The 12,686-nt window shown below is 42.5% G+C and overlaps 1 pseudogene; it reads right to left on the bottom strand.

Moving 5' to 3' along the window:
• Positions 1-10,472: 10,472 nt before the first annotated feature.
• LOC148093764 (large ribosomal subunit protein uL24 pseudogene) lies at positions 10,473-10,899 on the bottom strand (annotated as a pseudogene).
• Between the last annotated feature and the right edge of the window lie 1,787 nt (positions 10,900-12,686).

Genomic DNA, 12,686 nt, shown 5'->3' with positions numbered 1-12,686 from the left:
TGTGGAAGACAGAAAGGAGATTATCCTTCTCTGCCACCCAGAGTCCATTACGGCTTTGGCTGCAGAGGAGGAAGCAGCAGGCCATCTGAGAGGGGAGATGCAGGAACAGGAGGGATGGGAGAGGGAGGGGAACTGTGGTGACTGTGGCATAGATTTGAGGGGGTCGCTGAAGTCTACTTGCCTTCTTTCAGGGTCTCCGTGGCCCCATGAAGCAGGAAGCATGCCTTTTTTTTAGAGGAGCCCCCATTTTGCAGTCACAACACCTAACTGGTATACCAATGACTGTGGTTTGCAGCTGGCAGATGTAGCAGAGCAGGGGATGCTCACAAAGAGATGAGTGGGAACTTCACATGTGCGCGCACACCGTGTGGGTCCCTGCACTGGTGCAGGGGGGCAAAATGGTCCTGCGCAAAGGACACATGTGAGGGACCCAAGACACCAGTGATAGGCTCTCGCCTCTGCCATTTGGACCCTGCTTCTCAGCTGGCCATGGGAAGATTTCGCCCCCAAGGTCCCTTCTGGCTGATTTCATAGTCTGTGCACCTTGCAGATACCATGTTATGAAGCTGGTGCAAATAGAAGGCCATGCGTGATGTGAAAACTGAGGTGCTTCCAGAATTGCTATGCATACTGCACCTGTTCCCCTTTGGGTCCTCTTTTTTGCCTCTTCTTAGTAGCTCTGTTGTTGCCTGAACTCCTTACAGGCTCCGAGTCCTTTGGAGAGATGACAGTTGTGCTGGTGTCTGCTACCTACAGAGAATCCCGGGGTTTCCTGAGGCAGAACTGAAACCAGCACTTACAGGGGGAAGCTGATGGGCCTGGGCTACCGGCGGTCTGCTCACATGCCCTGCTTTGGAAGGCAATGTGGCCTTGGGAGCCCTGCGTGCTACCCCAAGAGGCGTCATGAATCACCTCCACCTTGTTGTTAACTCCGCATACACAGCTCCTGACCAGGCTGCTGCCTGATGCAACATTTTCAACCTACCTCATGTAATGAGGAGCTCGAGAGAGCATAAGGTGTGACTATTTCTTCTTAAGAAGTCACTCACTGCATGGTCAGGGACAATTCTTTCATTGATGCCTGATTAGGGAGAGTAGACCTCTGCTATGGACAGTCTCTGACTAATTTGGTCCTAAAGCAATGACCCAGAAGCAATCAATGGCAAGCCCTGTTAGGGAGATGGGGCTCTCCATGGGTGGCTTTGAACAACTCAGAAGTCATGGACCCAAGTGGTGGACAAATTCCCAGGTTCAGACCCACAAGGTAGTCTGAACACCTCTGGATGGCGCCTCTCCAAGCCCAATGGTGCTGAAGAAGGTTTCCCCAGCATGGCCCCCCCGGGGCGGGGACTGGGGCACACTCCAGCGCCGTCCAGTTGGTGATAGTCCAGCAGGTATGAGGGTGTTCTCTGCAGAAGCTGTTCACCTTTGGTGGCATTATCTTGTTTGAAGCTCCTTTAAGTGAAGACCATCCCTGCCAGCATGGTACTCTCATTGTCGCCTCTGGTCTGTTTACTCTCAGCTCTCTTTAGGGAGGAAAAGGCTGGAAACTGTGTCCTAATGGCTCAATTAGTCCTAATGCTGTGCAGTGTTGACTGTTTAGTTACCACCATATTGTGTACAAAACTAATTGTGGTGAAAGCAAATGAATGGTCAGGAAACAAACAGGCTACTAGAAAATAATTACTTGGAGTGTCTCTCTTTAGTACCTGCGCAGCGGATTTCATTATCGTCAACAGCCTCTAAGCTGCTCGAAATAGTGGTATTTGTCATTTTCATAGAAACTTGATAATGACATTAATTTATCTTAATGGCCTGTTCTATTGTTATAAATAGTAAAATTAGCTTAAATTGTCTTGCTTTTGCTGGTTTTGGATGGCTGCAGAGGGCCCTGCCGCAGCCGATGAGTAGATAATTTGGTGTGCTTGACAGATTTCCAATAATTTGTTATGTGGAGCATGAGTAATGCTAGTGCCATTAATGTTCATTTTCCTCTAAATTCATTACTGCCCTTTTCCCTTTTATCTTTTTTAATGTCTGGACCATTTTTCTATATTTCAAGTGGAGCCACAGAGCCTGTTCATATTCAGCCGGCTATTAACATTCTGCACATAGCGAGCCTCCCACAGAAACAGCTCCTTGTGAAATGATGAGCCTGGTCGCTGGTGAGGACAGAAAAACAGGAGAAACGGGGGGCTTCCTGGTATCAGGGCCTGGGTATAATTAAGCCAGAGGTAATTTTAAAGAAATTTAAATGTTTTTCATTTTATGGCAAAGGTAAAACATACTCAGCGGAGAGTCAAAGAAGGCATGAGGCTTCAGCTACACTCAGGCCCCTTCCATGTGGATCCCGCTTCAGCATCACGTGGCATTTCATCGAAGGCAAGGGGGCATCATTCCCCATCCATCCCATTCTAATTAATCCCTGAAAAATGTGGTGAGTGGTTTCATTTGTGTGCGCAGATATGTTGACATAATATCTGGAACAAGCGTGAAGACTATTACCAGAAAAACTCCTAGAACTGAGTTTGTCACTCTCAGCTCCAAACCTGTGTCTGGAAAGGCTGGGGAAGACCACAGCATCAGGTGCTCCCCTCTCTCAGCATTTTCTAAGTACATCTCTTTTTTCATGTCATGATGTGAAGGCCACCAAGTAATAAGCAGGCTGATTAGAGCTTTTTATCATTTTAATAACGTGCGTGTTTTGGCTAACAAACATGAAAAAATGTGTGCAGCTATTATCCTGGACAAGGGACAGGACCCTGGGACTCAAAGCCTTTTTTTTTTAATCAACTTGGGCAGAATGGAGGCTGAAAGGTCAGTGCTTACAGACCCAAATTCTGAGCCTGAGAGCCACAAGCCAGCCCATGACCACTGTCACCACAGGTTAAAGTGCCCCTCTGGGGTGCAGTGAAAACATAAACATAATTGGTGAGAAATAGGCTTTTATATTATAAACTGTGTCTTTTGAAAAAGTAAACTTAACAAAAAAGATTGACTTTCTAATGATGCTTTGTTCTCAAGATGAGGGCAAAACTCCTTTCCATAACTACAGAACCCATCCTGGGTCCCACTGGGCTGCAGAGGAAGGAGGAGGCACTAGATTTTTTTAACGAGACCCTGGACATTTCTGTCAAACCAAAAGTCTCCAAATGATGACTTTCACACTGAAATAGCAAATAATCATTTAAATGACTTTTTCTGTTCATGAGACAAAATGATTTCTTTTTTCCACTGATACAAACAGATTTTAAAAGCAGCCTGTTCAATAAGATCACCCAAATGTACTCTCGAGTGTATGCCCGGGCCCTTCAAACCCTGGGGAGGGATGAAAGATAATGTACTAATAATGTGATGCATCAGAGGGGCAATTCATAAAATATTTATCCTAAAGCAGAAAATGTGGCTACCTGCCTTGTTCATTTATAAAATAATAGTTTAGGGGAATTAGGTACCAGCTAAATCCCTTAGTCAATGTGATTGGTTTCACCGAGAGTCCATTAGACTAGGTTATGTATCTGCTAGGAAGATGCAGCCTGTCAGAGGCGCATAATGGATCATGAAAGATAAATGGAATTAGGCAATTGAATAATTAGAGTAGTGCCCACCAGCACGGCTCTAAGTAAAGGGTGCAGGAACTTCCATTAGAAACCTCCATTTCAATGGTTAGAGATCCATTGGGGAAAATTTGGCTGGTGCTGGAAGTTAGTGCTTATTGGGGAACTAAGGTGAAAGAATCTCCCCAGGGGTGTCCTGGTACTCAAGGCCAATGTTGGGTGACTTAGGAGCCACAATGCTAGAGGGACTTGAGCTCTACCCTCTACCTGCATGTAAGCAAGTCTTCCAGGCACCAGATTTGATGAAACTGAGCATTTCCCTGGAATGGGGGCAGTCTGATCTGCTCCTCTGGCCCCAAGCTTGGAGCACTCAGAGATGCCTTGGGAAAAGGCTGTATTGTGAATGGTGCACCCTGGGCTTGTGCAGTATTCAGCCTACACAACCGTGCTCAGCCACCCTTTGGGGGCCACATCTCCATCACTCAGCACAGTGTCTGGCAACCAGGGGCTGCTCAACCATATCTGATTAATGAACAAAGAAACTGTGACTTTTACTAAATTCAATGAGAAATGAGAGAAGACAAATTGCATACAAAGGTGGCCCCACTGCTTTTGCCAATATTACACAGAACAACCTGACGGCCTTGGACAAGACAGGATTAGGAGAAGAGGTGCAAACTCCTACAGATCCATTATGAGACGAAAACAAGTCTCTGGGTCATTTTAAAAATACCCAGAATGCATTCTGGACTCAATAAGCATTTTTTGAGCAGCTTCAATGGGCCAGGCTATGCTAAATGATAGCAATACCAAGATGAGACACAAGATCCTGCCTCAAGGAGCTTCTGTATCCTGGGAGCACATCATGAGGGAAGAGAGGACTGTTTCTAGGCACTGTGAAAGGCACCCTCAGTGTGCCTGGGCTGCCTGCAGAGTCCAGGGACATTTGTGGGCAGTAAACCTGCATAAACATGTAAATGTCTGTTTTAATTCAACATCATCTAGCTTTATTCTGAAAACGATTGCTAAAAGGAAAAAAAAAATTTATTAAAGATATGACAACGTGTAGAGGGAAAGGCAAAATCACCTGGCCTTGGTCTTGGCCTCTTATTAGCTGGGTGACCTTGGATGAGTCACTGCATCTCTTTAAGCCCGGGTTTTCTCCGCCTTCATGGAGGAGATAAGAGCCAGCTCACAGGGTTCTGAGGATTAAGTGAGAGACAGTGCCTCCGAGTGTCCTGTGAACTCTACATATTCATGTTCTGGTTATGTCCCTCACTATTTACTGGAAGTTCAAACAAGTCCGCGTAGCTTTTATTCATGAAACATATTTGAATTAGGTCATGTTGGCCTATTTCATAGGGAGTGAGACTTTAGAAGGCTCTGGTATTTGCTCTAACTCGATGGCTGTAACTAATGACATGGCAGGGCTCAAACTCAGGTCTGCCCGGTACAGGGGCCCTCAGGTAGCAGGTTTTGTTTGGCTCTCACAGAAGGAGGTCCTGGTACAACAGGGAAGGTTCTGGCTGGGTGTGTATGGACAGTCTCCACATGCAAATCCATGATGCTATGTATCAAAAAATGTAGTGTTCAAAGCCACGAAAAAAATGTTTAATTATGCACATTTTATATCTCCTGATATGTAATAAAGGGAATCATATTTTCTCCTTTCTTAAGTTAGTAAGTTGGAGGGAAAGTCAGTTCTTCTACGATCTGCAGTGCGGTGGGGATGGGTGTGAGTGAAAGGAGGGCACAAAGCTGCAAATGTAGTATAATCTTGTTTATAACAGTAACCACAAAATCAGCAGGTGGTATTTAGAGAGATTTTGTGATAAAAATTCTGTAATCATTATTTAAATATATTTTTATTGATTTTTTTTTTAGAGAGAGGGAAAGGGAGAGGAAGAAGGGAGAGAGAGAGAGAAACCTCGAGAGAGAAACATCAATTGCCTGCTTCCTGCATGCCCCCTACTGGGGATTGAGCTCGAAACCTAGGCAAGTGCCTTGACTGAGAATAGAATCGGTGACCTCTTGGGCCGATGCTCAACCGCTGAGCCACACCAGTTGGGCTGTAACCATTATTTTACTTAATATTCATAGCAACCCATGAGGTCAGAATTATTCCAATATTTTCAGCAAGAAAACTGAGGTTAGGGAGGGGCGGGCCGGGGGGGGGGTGAGCAATGGTATATTTTGCTGTTCCTGAAAATAGGCTTCTTCACTTTGAAGGGTACCTGGGATGTTATTATTTCTTAGTGAATTCTTACAGATTTCCAATTAAAGAAGAGAGAATGGGTTATTCGCTCCCATTTTCAATTTGACAGATTCCATCTAAGAAGACTGATAGGCCTGGCTTGGGTCAGATGTCCTTTCCTGACGCCATCACTGTGGTCAAGGGAGATAAGTACTATAATTGGCCCAGTGAGAGATGGGGCTCTTAAATCAAACAAACACCCATGTCTTGTACCTGATTTTAAGGAAAATGCATCTGACTGATCACCATTTAAAAGCACAAGTGGCAAAAGGAAAGAAAAATAGATGAATTGAACTTTATCACAGTTAAAAACCTTTGTGCTTCATTTTTAAGAAAGTAAAAAGGCACCCATAGAAAAGGGGACAAATATTTGCACATCATACATTTATAAGGAACTTATATCCAGATAATATAAAGAACTCTTACCACTTGACAAGAAAAATAAAATCCAAAGGGTTCAAATACACATTGCTCTGAAAGACCTACAAATGGCCAATAAACCCAAGAAAAGATGCCTGACATCATTAGTCATTAAAGTAATGCAAGTCAAAACTTCAATGAGATCCATATCACACCCACTAAGACAGCTATAATAAGACAGACAACAACAAATGTTGGCAGGGATGTGGGAAAATGGAACCCTCAAAAGGATTAAAGATGGCAGTGGACTGAGTGGAAGCTACACTGACACTCTCCCAGGACCAAACTGGAATTACAACTGAAATATAGAAAAACCATCGTGAATAATCAACTACAACTGAAGATGAGCTGGAGAGCACCCTCATAACCAAGGAGGAAAAACTGAGACTGCATAGAGACTGGTAGGAAGTGTGGAGGCGCAAGAGGGCTGGTTGGGCTCCCAGAGGCAGCAGCTGAATGTCCCGAGGGATATCTCAGCTGTGAGGGGTTCCCACTGAGGACTCTGGGGCCTAACCCCCAGGGTTGGCTTCCTAGCCAAGAGCACCAGAACTGAGAAAGGTGCCCACATAACATCTGGCAGTGAAAAGCAGCAGAGTTTCTGTCTACCAAGGAGAAATGGCTAGAAATGCAGGAACCCTCTTAAAGAGCTAATGCACAAAGTTTTGTGTGCAGCCACTCACCTTGGGCTCCAGAAGAGGGAGGGCAGAGTGGACTGGAGCTGTGTGAGGAGAATCTAGGGTGGTGGGCTCTGGAGATAGAGCTCAGAGGGCACTGTGCTGAGTCATTCCCCTATACTGCAGAGGACATTTTTCGCAGGCAGACATTTACCTTCCAGCAGCTTTTGCCTGAGGGAGAAGCAATTGCCCCACTCTGCTGGAAAACCTCTCACCCTACCCCATGGAGTTTCTACAGCCTGAGGCTCATTAAGAGATTCAGATTAATTAGCCTGCAGGCAGAGGCAGATCTCAGAGTGCTTTGAGTCTCTGCCTGATCTGCTTCTGGACCCTGGCCTTGGAAAAGCAGGCTTTGGTGTGCATCTTGGTCCTGTCCAAATGCACCCAGCCCCAACAGAGGCTACCTCAGGCAGTGGGTTGTTGATAGGTCCAAACAGGGTACTCAAAGCCAGTCACAAACAGTGTCTGACATAGATCTGCACCAGAGACCTTTCAAAAAGCCTGAGAGGCCTAGCAGGCCTACCTAATACATAGAAACAAACCCAAGTAGGCAGCCAAAAAAACAAGCCCCAAATGAAAGAACAAGAGAAGTCTCCAGAAAAAGAGCTAAGTGAAATGGAGATAAGCAATTTATCAGATATAGAGTTCAGAATACTGATTGTATGGATGCTCAAGGGCATGAAAGAAGATATGGAAACTGAAAAATGACCAGTCAGAAATGAGGAATGACATAGCAGAAATAAAGAATACATTGGAAGGAATAAGCAGCACATTAGAGGAAACTGAGGATCAGATCAGCAAATTAGAAGACAAGGTAGGAAAAAAATCACTCAATCAGAGATCCAAAAAGAAAAAACAATTTAAAAATGGGAGGGCAGTCTAAGAGAGCTGTGGAACAACCTGAAATGTCACAATATTTGCATCATAGGAGTGCCAGATGAGGTCGAAAGTAAGCAAGGGTTAGAGAACATGTTTGAAGAAATAATGGCAGAAAACTTCCGTAACCTGGTGAAGGAAAAAGCCACACAAGTTCAAGAGGCACAGAGATTCCCAAGCAAGAAGGACCCAAAGAGGCCCACACCCAGACACATCATAATTAAAATGCCTAAAATTCAAAACAAACAATCTTAAAGGCAGCAAGAGAAAAGCTATCTGTTACCTACAAAGGAGCTCCCATGAAGCTGTCAACTGACTTCTCATCAGAAACTTTACAGGCCAGAAAGGAATGGCATGAAGTATTCAAGGTAATGCAAAGCAAGGGTCTGAAACCAAGACTACTCTATCCAGCAAGGCTATCATTCAAAATAGATGGTGAAATAAAGAGCTTCCCAGACAGAAAAAGGCTAAAGTAGTTTATCACCACCAAACCGGCATTACAGGAAATGTTAAAGGGGCTGCTGTAATTAGAAGTAGAAATAGAAACATTGCAAGAAATGTTAAAGGGACTGCTGTAATAATACAACGAAATAGAGAGAGAAACATAGTCATGAAGAATTAAAATGGCAATAAATAAGGACTTATCGATAATAACCTTAAGGACTTTAAGGGAGAGATCAATAGCAATACAGTCATAGTCGTGGACTTGAACACCTCACTAACTTCACTGGGTATATCTTCCAGACAAAAAGTCAACACAGAAACAGTGACTCTAAATGGCACACTAGATTAGATGGATTTAATTGATATTTACAGAACATTTCACCCCAAAGCTGCAGAATATACATTCCTCTCAAGTACACATGGGTCATTCTCAAAGATAGACCACATGTTAACACACAAAACAAGTCTCTACACGTTCAAGAAGATTGAAATCATATCAAGCATCTCAGATCACAATGGCATGAAATTAGAAATCAACTACAGTAAAAACACTAAAAAACACTCAAACACATGGAGGCTAAATAACAAGTTATTAAACAATGAATGGGTTACCAATGAGATCAAGAAAGAAATCAAAAACTTCCTGGAAACAAATGAAAATGAACACACAACAACCCCAAATCTATGGGACACAGCAAAAGCAGTCCTAAGAGGAAAGTTTATAGTACTACAGGCCTACCTCAAAAACCAAGAAAAATTTTTAGTAAACTGTCTAACTCTACAACTTAAAGAATTAGAAAGCTCCCCTATGAAGCTGTCGGGACCAGTGCTTTTGTTTGCTGGGAGGTTTTTTTATTACTGCTTCGATTTCATCAGTTGTTATTGGCTTATTCAGGTTTTCTGATTCTTCCTGATTCAGTTTTACATGGTCTCACTCATATGTGGAATCTAATAAACAAAATAGACTGGGGAACCAAGTAGATCCAGAGACATAGAAGCATGGAACAGACTGATGAATCTCAGTGAGAAGGCTGGGGTCGGGGGGTGGGTGGGAAGAGATTAATCAAAGAACTTACATGCATGTATGCATAACCCATGGGCACAGACAATAGTGCGGTGAAAGCCTGCGGGGTGCAGATGTGAGGTGGAGGGGATCAATGGGGAAAAAAACAGGGATATCTGTAATACTTTCAAAAATAAAGATAAATTTAAAACAAAACAAAAACAAAAAGAAAAGAAAAGAAAATGGAACCCTCATATGTTGCTAGTGGGAGGGTAAAATGGTGTGACTGTTTTGGAAAACACTTTGACAGTTCCCTCAAAAAGTTACACAGGGAGCCCGGCCGGGCGTGGCTCAGTGGTTGAGCATTGACCTAGGATCCAGGCAATCGGGATTCGATTCCTGGTCAGGGCAGGCTTGAGGCAGCCGATCAATACTTCTCTCATCATTGATGTTTCTATCTCTCCCTCTCCTTTCCTCTCTCTGAAATCAATAAAGATATATTTTAAAAAAAAAGGTACACAGGGAGTTACACATGACTCAGAAATTGCACTCTTAGGTGTATACCCAGGAGCATTGAAAACATATATCCATACAGAAATTAGTACATGAAGGTTCATAATAGCTAAAAAGTAGAAACAACCCAAAGGTGCATCAACTGATGAGTAAACAAAATGAGATAGTCATACAATGGAATATTATTCAGCCATAAAAAGGAATGATGTACTGATACATGCTACAACATAGGTGAAACTTAAAAATATAATGCTAAGTCCAAGAAGCCAGTCATAAGAGGCTACATAGTGTATAATCCTATCTATATGACATGTCCTGAATTGACAAATCTATAGAGATAGAAAGTAAATTAGTTGTTGCCAGGGGAGGGAGGATTAGAGATTGACTACCAATGGCTATCGGTTTTTTGGAGGGGTGATGAAAGTACTCTGGAATTAGATAGTGGTAGTGGATTCAGAACTTTGTGAATATACTGAATTGAACACTTTAAGAGGGTGATTTTATGATCTGTAAATTTTCTCAATTTAAAGAATTAAAAAGCAATTGAATTTCTATGCAACAGTGATAAATTTAGAAAATGTAAAAATACATTGTTTATAATATCACCAAAAGCATAAAATATGTAGGAATAAATCTAACAAAAACAGTTTTTAGAGAAAAATTAAAAGGCATTGAAACATTTTATTTTTTCATTTTAGCAGTTTTTCATTAAAGGTGTATATAAGATTACTTTATTTCTGCATTTTCTCAATTGTTTTTTTCCCTCTGTTTTCCCTCTTTATTTTCTCTTGACAAGAGTTGGCTTTGGGCTCAAGGATCCTTTGCAGTCTTTGTCTAGTATTAATTTAGTGATAACCGACTTGCTGGGGTGAATGCTGCTTGGACACTTGTGCCATAGCCTCCTGCTGCTCACTCAGGGTAAATGGCATCATTCTTCCTATAAACCTGGATGACATTGCCAGTGTGCTGACCTTTGTAGTGTCCTCGACCACCCTGAACTCCATCACCCATTTGTGCGGGCATGGATAGAAACTCATACTTCTGTCTGAGTTCTTTGGAAACAGAAGACTTGATCATCTCGTGATTTTGGCAAGGGGCACTAAAGAGCCTTTTATGGTTCTTGCTCCTGTCAGAAGTCACAAAGGGATTCAATTTCATTTTGGCTGCTACTGTTTCAGCTGCGGCCACAAAAGGGAAAACATACTGAAAAGGCCCCACGAAAATGTAAAAAAATGAAGTTCAGGGATAGAAAATGTTGATATGGTAAATACGTCAGTTCTTTCTGAGTGATCTCAATGCAATTCCAATCAAAATGCCAACGGGCTTTTTCAAGGAACTTAGCAAACTGAATCTAATATTTATGTAAGAGTAAAGAACCAAGAACAGACAAAGAATACCTGAAGAAGTAAAAAGCAGAGGGACTTTCATATCAAATATAAAGTCTTGCCCTGGCCAGTGTGGCTCAGTGGTTAGAGCATCGGCCTGCCCACCAAAGGGTAGAGGGTTCGATTCCAGGTCAAGGGCACATACCTGGGTTGCAGGTTTGATCCCTGGCCCTGGTCAGGGAATATTCCAGGGGCAACCAATCGATGTGTCTCTCTCACATAGATATTTCTCTCTCTCTCTCTTTCCCTCCCTCCCTTCCTCCTTTCACTTACTCTAAAAAGCAGTGGAAAAGAATATCCTCGGATGAGACTCAACAACAACAACAACAACAAAACCTTATTATACAGCTGTTACCATTGGAAAGAAAATAAAATTGGATCCATGTTTAACACCATGCATAAAGCCCAATTTTGATGGAAGAAAGACTTAAATGTGAAAGGTAAAATCTAAATATAGGAGAGTATCATAATGACATAGGCATAAGGAAAATTTTCTTTTTTTTTAAAGTTAAATTTATTGCGGTGACATTGGTTAATAAGATTATATAGATTTTGCCTTGGCTGATGTGGCTCAGTTGGTTAGAGCATCATCCCATACACCAAAAGTTCACGGGTTCGATTACCAGTCAGGGCACAAAACCAGGCCGTGGGTTCAATACCTAGTCAGGGCATGTTCAGGAGGTAACCGATCAATGTTTTCCTTGCACATTGATGTTTCTCTCTCTCCTCTTCCTCTCTCTAAAAAAAAAAAAAAATTATAGAGGTTTCAAGTAGACAATTCTATGATATATCATTTGTATATTGCATTGTGTGCCCACCACCCAAAGTTAAATCTTCTTACGTTACCATTTATTTGAACCCTTTTACCCTTTACTACCCCCAAACCCTTTCCCTCTGGTAACCACCATACTCTTGTCTGTGTCTATGAGTTTTTGTTTGTTTATTTTTCTTGTTTGTTCATTTGTTGCTTTCAGTTTTATATCCCGCATATGAGTGAAATCACACAGTTCTTAACTTTTTCTGTCAGCTTATCTCACTTGGCATGATATCCTCAAGATCCATCCATGTTGTCACATCAGTATTTCATCTTTTCTTATGGCTGAGTAGTATTCCATAGTATATATGTACCACGTTTGCTATCCAATCGCCTAGTGAACGACACTTTGGTTGTCTACGTCTTGGCCACAGTGAATAATGCTGCAATGAACATAGGGGTGCATATATTTTTTTGAATAAATGTTTTCAAATTTTTGGGATAGATACCCAGAAGAGGGGTTGCTGGGTCACATGGCAGCTCTATTCCTAATTTTCTAAGGAGCCTCCATACTGTTTTCCATAGTGGCTGTACCAGTCTCCATTCCCACCAGCAGGAGTGAGGGTTCCCATTTCTCCACAACCTCTCCAGCACTTGTTATTACCTGTCTTGTTGATAACAGCCACTCTAACAGGCGGGAGGTGGGATCTCATTGTAGTTTTGATTTGCACTTTCCTAATAGCTAGTGAGGTCGAACATCTTTTTGTACATCTGTTGGCCATTTTTATGTCTTCTTGGGAGAAGTG

Source organism: Miniopterus natalensis, chromosome 2, assembly GCF_054644295.1.
Source record: "Miniopterus natalensis isolate mMinNat1 chromosome 2, mMinNat1.hap1, whole genome shotgun sequence".
Taxonomy (NCBI): Eukaryota; Metazoa; Chordata; class Mammalia; order Chiroptera; family Miniopteridae; genus Miniopterus; species Miniopterus natalensis.
Note: the sequence above shows the minus strand (reverse complement) of the source record. Positions and strands in the feature narration are given on the sequence as shown.